The following is a 15,402-nucleotide window of genomic DNA, read 5'->3' as shown; positions in this document are numbered from 1 at the left end:
AAATTTCACAAGTGTCGGCTTGACTCAGAAGTAGCTCTCTTGCCTCTAATTCAGAAGGTTATGGGTTCAAACCCCACCACAACATGAGTACATAAATCTAGACTGACACTTCAATGCAGTGGTCAGCAAGTGCTCCATGATCAAAGATGCCATCTTTTGGATGAGATGTTAAACTGATGCACTTGTGGACATTAAAGATCCCATGGCAAAGTTTGAAAAGAAGTGAGTTGTCCGATGTCCTGGCCAAATTTCATCCCTTAACCAACACTATCAAAACAAATTACCTGATCATTCATTCATTTACTATTTGTGGGACATTGCTGTAGGCAAATTGGCTGCCACATTTAACTACGAAGTACCAATGACTACACTTCAAAAGTAATTCATTGGCTGTGAAGTGCTTTGGAATATCCTGAGGAAATAAATACAACTTCCTTCTGCTCTTCCCTTCCTCTTTTTTTTCTTTCTCTGCATGTATGAAGCATAGAACAGTTTAGGTTTTTATTAATTTAAGAAATCAAGGTGAAGCCCCATAGTGGAGGACACTGAGGTTCAAAAGCATAAAAGAGATGAGATTAAATTATGAAATATTGGTTAGGTGGCATAAAGCTTGTATTTTAAAAGCCTGAGGATTATAGGAGGAGAAAGGAAATAGTAAAAGAAGCAAACAATCATGCAGTTCTCAGATCCTGTAAAGTCATGAGTTGGAGTAGGAAACTGAGCAATTAGTCTTCAACATATTGAGGATGTAGAAAGGAGGAACAATTGCTTATTCATGATGGTTTTGATTTTCCTTATTGGAACACCTGTTCCTGGAGAGTTCTGATGAGGAAAAAGGGACAAAGACCTATTCGGCCAGGTCTCTGTCCACCTAGCGCTTGATATGCACTTCCACCAATGTCATAAACTTTACATCTGAGTCCAGCAAAGACAAACCGATATATGCCTCCCATGTCTTTTTCCAATATCGGCGCTGTGTCTGCAGAACAGAAAATAACACCCAGTATAACTGAGCATCCAAGATTGCTAGGCTTTGACCAGCATAGGTAAATTTATTTAAAGGACCGAAAGGAAACTTGCTACTATTTTGAGGCCATTTGTAGTCCATTTTTATTTTATTCCTGCAATTGTTTCGGACATTAGTCCACAAAAATTAAGCAACAGGACTAGTTGATGCTACTTGCAAGATGCTACTTGCTCCCCAAAACTTCCATGTATGTATGGCAGGACAAAAGGGGTGTGGCTCCAAAATTCCTAAGATGGTGGAGGGCGCAAGTCAGCAATTATGCTTTTGCGGGGTCAGGAACTTCTGACGGGACCTACTACAGAATGTTCCCGATACAAATGTTATTAATTTTTAGATTGCGCTGAAGAAGTGCCTGCCTTCCAAGTGGCATCGACACACTCTTTTTCCATGCACCCTTGAGAATTTCCATCTCTATTTAAGAGGTGCAGTTTACCAGGACCCATTCATTAATGTGGAAATATTTAGATAAAGGGACACTGCTCAACTGAGATGTACAGCTCATTTATGATGATAGGCATAGCTTCTTGCATGCGAATTCACAATATGCCGGGAGCTGTCACGTTGCTTTTATACTTCATCCATTCAGTGTTTCAGCTCTATTTCAACAGCAGGATGGCTGCTGGGTGACCAGGAATACCCGCTACTTACATGTTGCCTCTCTTGTAAGACCACCTGTGCTGCAGATTGGTGTTATCATGATGCATAAGTGACTAACGAGGCTAAAAATTCAGCAAGCCATTGGGATTCTCAAAGGAAGGTGCCTGAATAGGTCGTGGGGTGGGGGGGGGGGCGCTTGCAATATGTATCCGGTACCATCTCATGAATTGTGGTAGCACATTGTGTGCTTTCCAACTTTGCAATCAGGAAAGGACTGACAGTAGATATCCCAGAGGATGTCAGACAGCTTGATGATGCTGCCAATGCTGAAGACCTCGGCCATGAAGACCAGGAAGCAGGTGCAATGGCAATGACTGCTGGACACCTGAATGACAGACTCATTCAGCGCACCTGGTGAACAGAGCTAAACACACAGGTGAACAGAGCACTATTTTTTGGACCTTTCAGCCCATCAAAGATCTTCCAACTCTCGCCCACCTCTCTATGAATTAAGTAAAATCCTTGCTTCTCATAACTAACCAACTTATCCTAATCCTGAGCTTCAAAATCAGCACATTACCCGTTCCCCATTGTATACAAGAAAAACAGTCCTTACCTCAAATATTCCAGAGATTTATTACAACTATTACTTGGGTTTGTCACTCTGTATACTCCTTGTGATCATGTGGATGTGGTTTATTTGGATTTTCAGAAGGCTTTCGATAAGGTCCCACACAGGAGGTTGGTGAACAAAGTTAGAGCACATTCAATTGGGGGTAATATACTGGCGTGGTTAACAGACAGAAATCAGAGAGTAGGAATAAACGGGTCTTTTTCAGGTTGGCAGACTGTGACTAGTGGGGTACCACCAGGATCGGTGCTTGAGCCCCAGCTATTCACAATCTGTATCAGTGATTTGGATGAGGGGACTATGTGTAATATTTTCAAGTTTGCTGATGACACAAAACTAGGTGGGAATATGAGTTGTGAGGAGGATGCAAAGAGGCTTCAAGGGGATATAGACAGGCTAAGTGAGTGGGCAAGAACATGGCAGATGGAATATAATGTGGAAAAATGTGATGTTATCCATTTTGTTAGGAAAAACAGAAATGCAGAGTATTTTTTAAATGGTGAGAGATTGGGAAATGTTTTGATGTTCAAAGGGACATGAGTCACTGAAAGCTAACATGCAGGTGCAGCAAGCAATTAGGAAGGCAAATGGTATGTTGGCCTTTATTACAAGAGGATTTGAGTACAAGAGTAAAGATGTCTTACTGCAATTATATAGGGCCTTGGTGAGACTGCACCTGGAGTAATGTGTACAATTTTGGTCTCCTTACCTAAGAAAGGATATACTTGCCATAGAGGGAGTGCAACAAAGGTTCACCAGACTGATTCCTGGGATGGCGGGATAGTCATATGAGGAGAGATTGGGTAGACTGGGCTTGTATTCTCTAGTTTAGAAGAATGAGAGGCGATCTCATTGAAACATACAAAATTCTTACAGAGCTTGACAGGGTAGATGCAAGCAGGATGTTTCCCCTGGCTGGGGAATCTAGAACCAGGGGGTCACAGTCTCAGCATAAGAGGTAGGCCATTTATGACTGAGATGAGGAGAAATTTCTTCAGTTAGAGGGTGGTGAATCTTTGGAATTCTCTACCCCAGAGGGCTGTGCAGGCTCAGTCATTGAGTACATTCAAAACGGAGATCGATAGATTTCTAGATATTAAAGGCATCAAGGGATATGGGGATGGTGCAGAAAAATGGCGTTGAGGTAGAAGATCAGCCATGATCTTGTTGAACGGCAGAGCAGGCTCGAGGGGCCAGATGGCCAACTCCTGTTCTTATGACATATGCTCCCTTTATGTTCTCTTGACCTTCAGCTAGCAAAGAATTGTCACTTTAGCAGATAGCAGAAGAATAAACACTCTGAATCAGGCTTATTAAAAATAAAGGTTAAACGTAGCAGGAAGTCAATACTGCAGATTTCACTCAGTTACAGAACTTTTAACTTGCACGCTTTCTGGTACAAAAATAACAAAGGACACAACACTTAACTTGCTCTCTGAGCAATACCAAGCCTGGACCATCATTCATACCATGATTTATAAATTAAGTTTTATCCATCAACATGGAGTTTCTGGCCTTCACCTCACTGGGCACAGAAGAATTGGTGAACTGGAAAATCTATCCCATGGGCATCTTTGTCACTAAGATTGAGACCATCCATTGAGCTGCCTTTGTTGTATCCCCCCTTCCCCCCCCCCCCCCCCTGCACAAAATACCAAAAGTCCCCCAAGGTTCCCTCCTGCCCTAGCCCTGAAACCACATCTTTCTCTAGTTTCTCCCCTCATGCCCTCTCTGAGCTCATCTTGTCCATGAGACCTGCCTCCTGTTCTCTCAGCCCTATTCCCACTAAACTGCTGACCACCCAACTTCACTTCCTGGCTCCCATGGTAGCTGATATTGTAAACAGTTCTCGCTCCTCAGGTACTGTCCCCCTCCCTTTCAAATCTGCCATCATAAACCCCCCCCCCCTCAAAAAACCCACCCTTAACCCCTCTGTCCTTGCAAACTACCGCCCCATCTCCAACCTCCCTTTGGTCTCCAAAGTGCTTGAACGTGTTGTTGCCTCCCAAATCCATGCCAATCTTTCCTGTAACTCCATGTTTGGACCTCCCCAATCAGATTTCCACCCCTTCCACAGTACTGAAACAGCCCTAATCAAAGTCAGAAATATCCTATATGACTGTGACCGTGGTGTACTATACCTACTCATCTTTCTTGACCTCTGCAGCTTTTGACGTGGTTGACCACACCATCCTCCTCCAACGCCTCTCCTCGGTTTTCCAGCTGAGTGGAACTGCCGATGCCTGGTTTCAATCTTACTCATACAGTTGTAGCCAGACAATCTCATGCAATGGCTTCTCTTTCCACCCCTGCATTGTTATCTCTGGAACCTGCCCAGGATCTATTCCTACCCCCAACCACCTCATCTACATGCTGTCCCTCTGTTACATCATCCGAAAACACGTAAGGTTCCAGATGTACACTGCCGACACCCAGCTTACCTCACCACCACCTCTCTCGACGCCCCCCCCCCAACCCCCTCCACTGCCTCTATGTTGTCAGACTGCTTGTCCGACATCCAGTCCTGAATGAGCTGAAATTTCCTCCAGTTAAAGATTGGGAAGACTGAAGCCATTGTCTTCGGCCCCCACTACAAATTTATTCCTTTGCCACAGATTCCACGCCCCTCCCTGGCCACTTTCTTGGGCTGAACCAGACTGTTCGCAACCTCAGCATCCTATTTGACCCTGAGATTAGGTTCTGACTCCATATCCTCTCCAGCACCAAGACCATCTACTTCCTCTTCTGTAATATCACGTGTCTCTGCCCCTGCCTCAGCCCATCTGCTGCTGAAACCCTCACCCGTGCTTTTGTTACCTCCAGACTCGGCTATTCCATTGCTCTCATGGCCGGCCTCCCATCTTCCACCCTCCATGAACTTAAACTCATCCAAAACTCTGCTGCCTGTATTCTAACTCTCACCAAGCCACATTCACCCATCACCCTTGTGCTTGCTGACCTACATTGGTGCCCGGTTCTCGAACGCTTCCATTTTAAAATTCTCATTCTTATGTTCAAATCCCTCCATGACCTCGCCCTTCCTTATCTCTGTAACCTCCTCTAGCCCTGCAACCCTCTCTGCGTTCCTCCAACTCTGGCCTCTTGTCCATCCCCCACTTCCTTCACCCCATCATTGGTGGCGTGCCTTCAGCTGCCTACATCAAGAAAGAATAAGCTACCATTTTTGTGTGCCTTTCATGTCCTCAGGCCCTCCCAGAACGTTTCATAGTCAGTGGATCACTTTTTTGAAGTGTTGTTTCGTTGGCAAACACAGTAGGCAATTTGCATACTGCAAGGCCCCACCAACAGCAGTGAAATAAATGACCAGTTAATCTGTTTTGGTGGTGGTGGTTGAGGGATGAAGATTGTCCAAGACAACAATAACAACTTAGATTTATATAGCACCTTTAACGTCGTAATGCATCCCAAGGCGCTTCACAGGAGCAATTTTCAAACAAAACTTGACACCGAGCCACATAAGGAGATATTAGGACAGGTGGTCAAAGAGGTAGGTTTTAAGGAGCATCTTAAAAGGAGGAGTGGCGGACAGGTTTAGGGAGGAAATTCCAGAGCTTACGGCCTAGACAGCTGAAGTCAAGGCCACCAATGGTGGAGCGATTAAAATCAAGGATGCGCAAGAGGCAAGAATTTGGAGGAGCGCAGAGATCACTGAGGGTTGTAGGGTTGGAGGAGGTTACAGAGATAGGGAGGGGCGAGGCCATGAAGGGATTTGAAAACAAGGATGAGAATTTTAAAATCGAGGCGTTCCTGGACACTGGGAGAACTCCCCTTCTCTTCAAAAAGTGCCATGAGATCTTTTACATCCACCTCAACAGGCAGGGTTTAATGTCTCATCTAAAATACTGTGCCTGTGACAATGTTGCACTGAATTGTCAATCCGGATTATGTGGTGAAATCCTGGAGTGGAACTTGAGCCCAAAACCTTCTGACTCAGAGAGTACTACCACTGAGCCAAGCTGACACTTAGGGTGTCAAACCTTTACATTTTTGCCAACATGCTATATATTTTTAATGTTGATTCTCCTAATTAAGAATTATCTGCTCAAAATTTACTCTAAGAAACATTTCACGTGACTACCTTCCCATAGCAGCAGTAACTTTTTTTCAGGAATATAAGAAACATTTATATGCCATTAAAAGGCCTAACGAAACAAATTTGGTTTTCCTGTCTGGACTGCATTAGAAGGAATAATCACAGAGTGGGATTAAAAGGAGAATATATTTTCTAAGATTTGGAAAGGAACTTTATCATCTCTTCCAAAATTTCTGGGCATAAGACCAATCCTACAGAAGATGGCATATTGCCCCCTCCAGATCACTACATATCCAACACTGAAATAGATTGAATATCTTTACTGTGGAATTTGCTGGGAGTAGCATAAAATCTGTTCATTATCTAAAAAGGTAAAACTAATGTTACAGATCATACTAAAAACTGTACAATTGTGCCTTTACCATGTAACACTGAAGCCCACACATTCTTGTCACTTGATTTCTGAAGTTTTCAATCATATCTATTAGATTTTGACAGAATAGAAATTTAGGCACAAGTATCATTCCTGTCTCTATTTTGTTGAGGGAGTAGGGGGAGGAGAAAAGAATTCAATATAGTACTAGCCATTTTTTTCTCTGCTAGGAATATTAGTGTGCATCGTCCAGGACTTCAGGAAAAAAGTGCAATCACTGTTCATTCCCAGGAGCATCCAGCAATACCAAAGCAATTGGTGTTTCCAGGAGCATCTATCCGACACAAGGTAGTTGATATCTTAGACCTGGATCATCTGTTGAAGGAAAACTAGTTGATACTGGCCAAACCCATAATCTCCATCCAGGTAAGAGGTTTGCATTGTCTACAGCCTGACAAATCTGCCAGACTTGAACATTTGTCAATTAAACTGGATTATTGCATTTGGGGAAACTGGCTTAAAATCATTTCTCAAAGAGCCATCAATGGAAGGTAATCATGACACTGGATGTGGAAAAGATTGGTAAGAACAAGTCTGAAATTTAAAGGAAAAATATAAGTTTAGATCACACACTTTGACACGTTATGGGTTATAGTCTTTCTCAGTCCTGGAAATGTCAACTTTGGAATATATAATTTGGGAAGCGTCCAAACCAGTACAAATCATAGTTAATTTGTTGGAAGGAGTGGACTTGATAGACCAACTGATCTTCTTCATCCATTTATTCCTATCTCAAAAACTGTTAAATTTTTAAGCTTAAATTTGTTGGACTTTGAAGAAAAGTTAATGTTAGATTTGGTGGGAAAGAACTTGACTGTTGGCAGGTATAGATTCTTAGATGTTGAGCTAGGATTACAGAAAAGGATATTGGGTGGGGATGTGAATAGAATTTTGGAAGACAGGCATTTTTAACTTTACTGTTTGTTGGGTTCAGTAGGTTTTAGTTGGACAAAATGTCTTTACTCCAAACCATTTTGACACTGCTACAGAATGATGTGTTTTAACATTTTTAGTGCTGCTGGTGACTTTTTAAATGTAATTTTGTGATGCTGCACATCAAGGTTTTCTTTTAGTTTTGTGCTCATCAAAGTCGGGTACCCATTACTCACAGATCAGCTTTAGCACAGCCAGGTACAGAATAAAGCTCCCTTTGTTCTGTCCCAACAATGTGCATCGGTTCCAACCTCAGAAGAGCACTTACAGTTTGACTTTTTTTTCCACTTTTCACACCAGCCATCCCGTTGCATCTTTGGGTAGATTGCCCAGTTTTGTGCTGTAGTCCCTTGCCCACGAGGAATTGGATTGAGCCTACTCTCAATCATCAGTAAAGTGATGGAAGGTGTCGTCGAAAGTGCTATCAAGCGGCACTTACTCACCAATAACCTGCTCACCGATGCTCAGTTTGGGTTCCGCCAGGACCACTCGGCTCCAGACCTCATAACAGCCTTGGTCCAAACATGGACAAAAGAGCTGAATTCCAGAGGTGAGGTGAGAGTGACTGCCCTTGACATCAAGGCAGCCTTTAACCGAGTGTGGCATCAAGGAGCCCTAGTAAAATTGAAGTCAGTGGGAATCGGGGGAAAACTCTCCAGTGGCTGGAGTCATACCTAACACAAAGGAAGATGGTAGTGGTTGTTGGAGGCCAATCACCTCAACCCCAGGACATTGCTGCAGGAGTTCCTCAGGCCAATGTCCTAGGCCCAACCATCTTCAGCTGCTTCACCAATGATCTTCCCTCCATCATAAGGTCAGAAATGGGGATGTTTGCTGATGATTGCACAGTGTTCAGTTCCATTCGCAACCCCTCAGATAATGAAGCAGTCCGTGCCCACATGCAGCAAGACCTGGACAACAGGGATGGGCAATAAATGCTGGCCTTGCCAGCAATGCCCACATCCCATGAACGAATTTAAAAATAAAAATCCAATCTCATTTCACTTAGGATCCTTCAAGCCATCATTGCAAAGGAGACTTTCATCCCCTCAGTCTGGGCTGGATTTGGACCCAGATCCTAGAGGTGAATGGTCAGTGTTTAATCCACTGCACTGTCTAGCTCTGAAATAAAGAAATTTGGTATAATTTTGCCTATTTCTGCCATTGTTTAATTCTTCTCCCCTCACCCATTTTATCCACTTTATAGTCTAGAAATTACTATTGGAGATATTACACTTCATGCGTTCATGTGGCATTCCTTAGGCCACTATTTTAGTGAAGATGTTAACCCATTTAAAATAAATGGATGGAGGAATGTCATAGGAACATATTAAGCATTTGTCCACTAACATCTCCAACAGTCACTTCTAGGCATGTGTTTTAAGTTGTTTTTGTTTGAGGCAGGAAGGGAGGTGAGTTTGAGCCTTGAACTTCTGAGTGTCTGAAGGCAAATGTCACATGTATCAGCTTCAAAAAATATCCCTAGTGGGATGAGATAGATCTCCCTGCAGTGAGGAGGCTCTTTTGCTGGTCACAGCAGTGCCCTACATTTATTAGCCTAACTGACTATGCAGAACTTTCACTTGGAGAATTACAATGCAAAGTTTTTAAATACAAGTCAGGTCCTTTGAAATAGTCTTCTGCTACAGTTGCAAAAAGTAAAATTGTTTTTAAAGATACAATCAATCTTCAGTTCTTCAGGGGAATGGATGTTAAGATGCAATTAAATATACATGATTTTCCAAAAATATTGAACTTTGGCTACTAATAGCTCCAGGGTGTGGTAAAACTAGTTCATTTTCTTATTTTCCTTGTCACTCCTGTTGTCTTAACTTACCAGGCTCTTTATTGCTAGCCGATTTCCTATTATTTATTATTAATTGCTTAATGATTATGACTGGGTACTAACAAACATGACTACTGCCTCACTTTTTTAATGGATTTTGTACGCCATTACATCACTGAGTTTGGATTATTGGTACTGTAAGTAAATCACACTTATCAAAGGACAATCATGGCCAAATAGGACCTGGCATTCTTCAAAGAGTAGCACCTTCTCTTGGAAAAAAATGAAATGGATTTCCAACATTCATAATGATATATGATGTGCACTGGCTCATAATGGTGAAAATTAAACAAGACTTGTTGCATTTTTTTTCTGATGGCTTATTATAATTATATTTTTGGGTGGGGGAATATCTTTGTCTTAGAAAGAAAGTAAAAGCAAATGTTGACTCTTCATTACACTATCCTACAAATTGTTTAAATCTTTTTTCTGATCTTTAGATATTTGTGTGATCATATCATTTGCAGCTCCTTTCTTATTGACTTGTAATTTCACCAGAGGACTTGAACTCTGCAACTGTGGTGGGGGCAGAAGTTGGAGCTGAATTGGTATCACGTAGAATCTTATAGCCCAGAAGGAGGCTATTCGGCCCGTCGGGCCTGTGCCGGCTCTTTGAAGGAGCTGTCCAATTTAGTTCCACACCCCAGTTTTTTCCCCATAACCCTGCATATTAGTCCTCTTTAAGAATGTGTCTAATTGCCTTTTGAAAGTTCCTTTCAGGAAGTGCGTTCCAGATCTTCACAAACATCTGTCTGAAAAGATTTCTCCTCATTTCCCCTCTAGTTTGTTTGCCAGTTATTTTAAATCTATGACCTCTGGCTATTGACCCACTTGCCAGAGGAAACAGTTTCTCCCTTCTTGCTCTATCAAAATCCTTCATAATTTTGAATACCTCTGTTAGGTCTCCCTTAATCCTCCCCTGCTCTAAGGCGAACAATCCCAGCTTCTCCAATCTCTCCACATAACTGAAGTCCCTTATCCCTGGTACCATCCTGGTAAACCGCCTCTGTACCCTATCCAAGGCCTTGACATCCTTCCTGAAGTGTGGTGCCCAGAATTGTACACAGTACTCCAAGTAAGGCATAACCAGTGATTTGTAAAGATTTAGCATGACTTCTTTGTTTTTATATTCAATGCCCCTATATACAAAGCCAAGTATCTCATACACTTTCTTAACCGCCTTATCAACTTGCCCTGGCACCCTCAAAGATTTGTGAATATGCACTCTCAGTTCCCTCTGCTCTTGCACCTCCCTCAAAATAGAATTATTTAGGTTATACTGTCTCTTCATGTTGTTCCTCCCAAAGCACATCTCTTCACGCTTATCCATATTAAATTACATCTGCCATCTGTCTGCCCATTTTACCAGTCTGTCTATGTCCTCCAGAAGTCTGCTTCTGAAGTGTAACAGGCTTGAGGGCTGAATGACCTCCTCCTATTCCTGTGTAATAAGTTCGTGGGGCTGAATGGCCTCCACCTGTTCCTGTGTAACACACATGAGGGGCTGACTGGCCTCCTCCTGTTCTTGTGTAATAGCCTTGAGGGGGGTGAATGGCTTACTCCTAGATACTAAAATAAATTAAAATAAATTTATACATAAACCAAGTGAGCAACATAATTCTCATTCTTGGAAAAAATGCTATGGTAATTTCAAAGTAATTGCTGATTCTGCCTGATGGCATTTCAGATTGGTTACCACTGACCATATCATAGGAGTTTGCATGGATAATTTCTGGCTTGGGTAACAGTATAAAATAATTCCAGGAAAAATTACAAGGTGGTTGACTTGGCTATCAATATGTATGTTCTGATCACAGTTTGGTTTTTGCTTTGAAAGTTGGATATAGTATCCTTCGGAACATTTTGAGTATTCAGTGGCATTTATCAAATACCTTGGAGTTATTGATTGGTTTTATATAGCTTGATTTCAAGGCAAAGGAACCATAGAGGCTGCTAATTATACTGACGTAATGGCATTGACTTGCTGACATCACTATCTGCATTAGCATTCAGTAGATGCATACACTGCAACGCAAAGCACTTTGTCTCAGTTGCTCAGCTCACAGTTGTCAAGGATGGCATATTTCTTCCTTAAAATGATATGTTTAAGAGTAAAATAAATGTACATTTGGTGTCCAATAGGGGTTATCCAATCAGTACAAAGGGTTGGAGACCCCTGGTTTCAGCAGAGCACAAGGTAGGAAACAAAGCACAAACTCTTGATAAGAAGTGTCACAATTGGCACGTTCCCTGTTCTGTTTAAACAGAACACAAGCATGTATGTCCTGCTGGTCCTTCTCTGTACAGATTTTCTTTCAGAAAACAGATTGTGTAAGCTATTTGTCTCAAAGCATGTCACAAAAGACTGCTCTTTAATCTATGTAAGTAACTACCACTATGTGTCTCATAGTCTTACAGATGGGTGTGAACAGAATGGTTATCACAAAGTAGCTTGCTGTTTAAAATGTCTGGTGAGGGGGAGTGAACTGTAAAAACTAACAAACTGGAGAAGAGATACCAATTTGACTGCTGTTCTGGCTGCTACATAACAGCAGTCAAATTGGTATCTCTTCTATGGTTTCAGCTTGTTAGTAGAATTAATATGAAGTTAAGAAATAAGTCGTGCAAGTTATTTAACACACATGGACTGTAAAATTTGTACAGTCATTTATGGAAGAATAATTGATTTGTTTTATTAGCCTAGAAGCTAAAAGATGTATTCCTATTGAAATTAGATGACAGTTGTTCAAATTGTCTCAACAAAAAGATGAAACCAAAGGAGGCACAATGAGAGAAATCAGTTTCCATGGATGGGGGAAGGGAGCAGGTTGATACTAAGGGTGGGAAACTGCAAATCTCCCCCTCCCCTCCCCCCCCCCCCCCCCATTGGAACACTCTGCTGGCGGAGTGGTTGACCTTTTTCATCCACCAGACTCCTGGGCCACTGGAACCTCCTCCACTTTGCCAGTTTTTCATTCTTAACCTATTTCTCTCTAGCTCTTGTCATACCCTCAGCATCTTGTATGTGTCATTTTATGTCTTTTATGATTCTCATTTTGTCTCCTGCATATATCACTTCTGCCCTTTCATAATTTCCTGATTCCCACTGTCACACTTTACATTTGATGTCTTTTCCTGTGTGTTTAATTTTTCTTTCCCCCTTTTACTTGTTCTGTTCCTTAAATGTTGTTCATCTGTAATATCAGTTCTGAGGAAAGGTTTTATACTTGAAACCTCAATTGCCTCATATTTTCTCAATGGATGCTGCCTGATCTGTTGAGTATCTCCAGTAATTTTTTGTTTCAGATTTCCAGCTTTTGCAGTATTTTACTTTATGTTCCAAATGCTGTGTGTTGGGTAGAATGCCACGTGTCCTCGAGGGTGACCCAATTACACCCAATAATGTGAATGGTGTCAAATGTGGTTATCAGCCTATTTGACCCCAAATAACAGCAGGTTGTCAGTTATCTTCTAATTTGAGTTTATATTAGTGATAATTGAAGCTATTTTACCCTCCATATGTTTAAATTAAATGTAATTAAATATTCATTAGTTGAAATCAGAAGAAAATGCAGATGCTTTCATGTCTATGAAAGGGCAACTGAGATTGAAAGTCCAACAGAATTGTACTGAAATCCTCCATATTCCATAAAACTAGAGCTGAAATAAAAGAAAATGATGGGCAAGATGGGCACAGATTTGGAATATAACGAGATGCTCAGTGGAGAGGAAGAAAGGGGGGTTGACCAAAAAATTGATAAGGGAGAAAATAGAATATGAAAGTAAACTAGCAAGAAATATAAAAACGGATTGTAAAAGCTTCTACAAATATGTAAAAAGGAAGAGAGTAGCAAAAGTAAACGTTGGTCCCTTGGAGGCTGAGACAGGACAAATTATAATAAGCAATCGGGAAATGGCAGATGTGTTAAACAAATATTTTGGGCCCGATTTTAGCACCCACTATTGGGTGCGTTCTCTGCAGGGGGGCCCCGAAAATCTCGAAATCCCGGAGCGGGACGGGATCGCGCCTCGATCCCGCCCACTTCCGGGTTCTGCGCTGACATGCGGGGGTGCGTGCGCAGCCCCCGCTGGTGAGAATCCCGCAGGCAATTAAAGCCAGCGGGATGCCACTTGAGTGTATTTACTTTGCTTGTTCGGGTCATTAACTGACCTGATTAAGGGACTGTGTGTGATTTTGGATAAACATGGGACTGTTTCACACACTGGGGGAGACAGTCCCAGTTGAAATGGACGTGTTGCAGCCGTCAGCCTGTGGCAGCTGCAAAGGTCCATTTGACAGGTTGGGGGGGGGAGACCCTCAGCCATTGCAGGAGGCCGCTCTGTCACTTGGGACAAAGTTTGGCCTCCACCACCCTCCTCCTGATGGTCGAAGTCACCAACCTGCACACTTACCCCGGGGTCCGGAGACATGTACCTACCTTGCGGACCCCCTCAGATGTACATCTTGCGGATGGGGGCCGCCGTAGCTGCAGTCATGACCTCCTCGGAGGGCGAACAGCATCACCAGCCTCACCATCCACGCCGTCCACCTCTGACACGTGGAGCTCCACAACAGAGTGCTGTGACACATCCACCTGTACAGCAGGAGGGAAGGCTACCGCAGAGAGAGATGCGTCGCAGAGGGCACTACCCTCGCCACAGGGTCCACAGACCGAGGCTCAGCCTCCTGGACCTCTCTGAGCAGCAGTGCACACGGAGGCTCAGAGTCAGTCGACATGCAGCCGTGGACATCTGCAGCCTCTTTCATGCCGAGCTGCTCCTGGCTGGCCCGTGCACCATCTTCCTACCTGTCGCTGTCAAAGTCACCACTGCCCTCCCGAACTTCTGCTCCACAGCCTTCCAGGCTGCAACCGGGGACATCCCCGATGTCTCTCAGTTGTCTGCGCAGAAGAGCCCTGCAAATACACCTACACCCACTCTGCAGTGACACACTGGGTGGCATCAGTGGTGGGTCCTCATAGGGATACCCAGGAGCGGGCATTATTGCACAAACCGGACAGGATTCGCGAAGACATGGCAGTAGTGGTGCCAATATAATGTGTGATGTGAGTTGTTCTTTAATTCAATAGAAGTAAGAACCATGACAAACCCTCAAACACCCTTGTGCATCCCCTTCATGCTCACGACACGTTTGCCTTACGCTGCCTACTGCACATATGTGATGCATGCCCTGTGGCTGCAGCACAGGTGGTGGCAGGTTGAGTGAGGCTGGCCGTGAGAGAGATGCATGAGAGGGTGAGTATGGGATAGAGCCATGGAATTGTATGAGGATTGGGTTGCGTGGTAGTGGCGGGGTGAGTACTCGCGAGGTGAGTAGGTGCAGGTAAGATGAGGATGAGGTTTGAGTGGGTATGAGGGGTCATGTGACAGAGTAGTGTTGGCAGTGCCGAAGGAGATGTGGGGTGGGGGCAGTGTTGTGGCAGACGGAGTGTAGGGGAAAGACTACGTGTTCTCACTGTGGCTGACCTACTGAGGTCATTGGAGCGCCTCCTGCACTGTATGCAGGTGGGCGATATGTTGGTGGCGCAGGTGACCCCCTCTGCCACCTCGAGCCAGGCCTTCTTGGTGGCAGAGGCAGGCCGCTTCCTCCCGCCCGCCGGGGGGAAGATCTCTGTCCTCCCCCTCCTCCTCACCCCATCTAATGATACCTGGAGTGAGGCATCATTAAACTGGGAGCAGCCTTCCCCCTGGGCTGCTTCATGCTGTAATTTTTGCTGTTTGTTGCAGCATCTGTCAGTGGAGGACTGCCCCTTTAAATAGAGCGCCTCCAGCTGTCAGATCTTACTGCGCATGCGCAGCCCGCCCGACGCGCAGATCAGCATCGGGGAACCTGGAGGAGCAGGGAAGTGAATCCAATTAG

The 15,402-nt window shown here is 43.7% G+C and overlaps 1 protein-coding gene across 5 annotated transcripts in view; it reads left to right on the top strand.

Annotated features, from left to right (window-relative positions):
• The window catches only part of prickle2b (prickle homolog 2b), a 183,310-nt gene that overhangs the window by 105,114 nt on the left and 62,794 nt on the right, over positions 1–15,402 (top strand). For 2 of the 5 annotated variants that reach the window (XM_067998849.1, XM_067998850.1), the window contains one exon: positions 6,913–7,108. The exons of the other annotated variants lie outside the window; for them this stretch is intronic. The gene's annotated coding sequence lies outside the window, so the exon portion shown is untranslated. The remainder of the gene's footprint in view (positions 1–6,912; positions 7,109–15,402) is intronic. 5 annotated transcript variants of the gene reach the window in all.

This window comes from Heptranchias perlo, chromosome 17 (assembly GCF_035084215.1).
Source record: "Heptranchias perlo isolate sHepPer1 chromosome 17, sHepPer1.hap1, whole genome shotgun sequence".
Lineage (NCBI taxonomy): Eukaryota > Metazoa > Chordata > Chondrichthyes > Hexanchiformes > Hexanchidae > Heptranchias > Heptranchias perlo.
The sequence above is the reverse complement of the archived record's forward strand: the minus strand, read 5'-3'. Positions and strand labels throughout refer to the sequence as shown.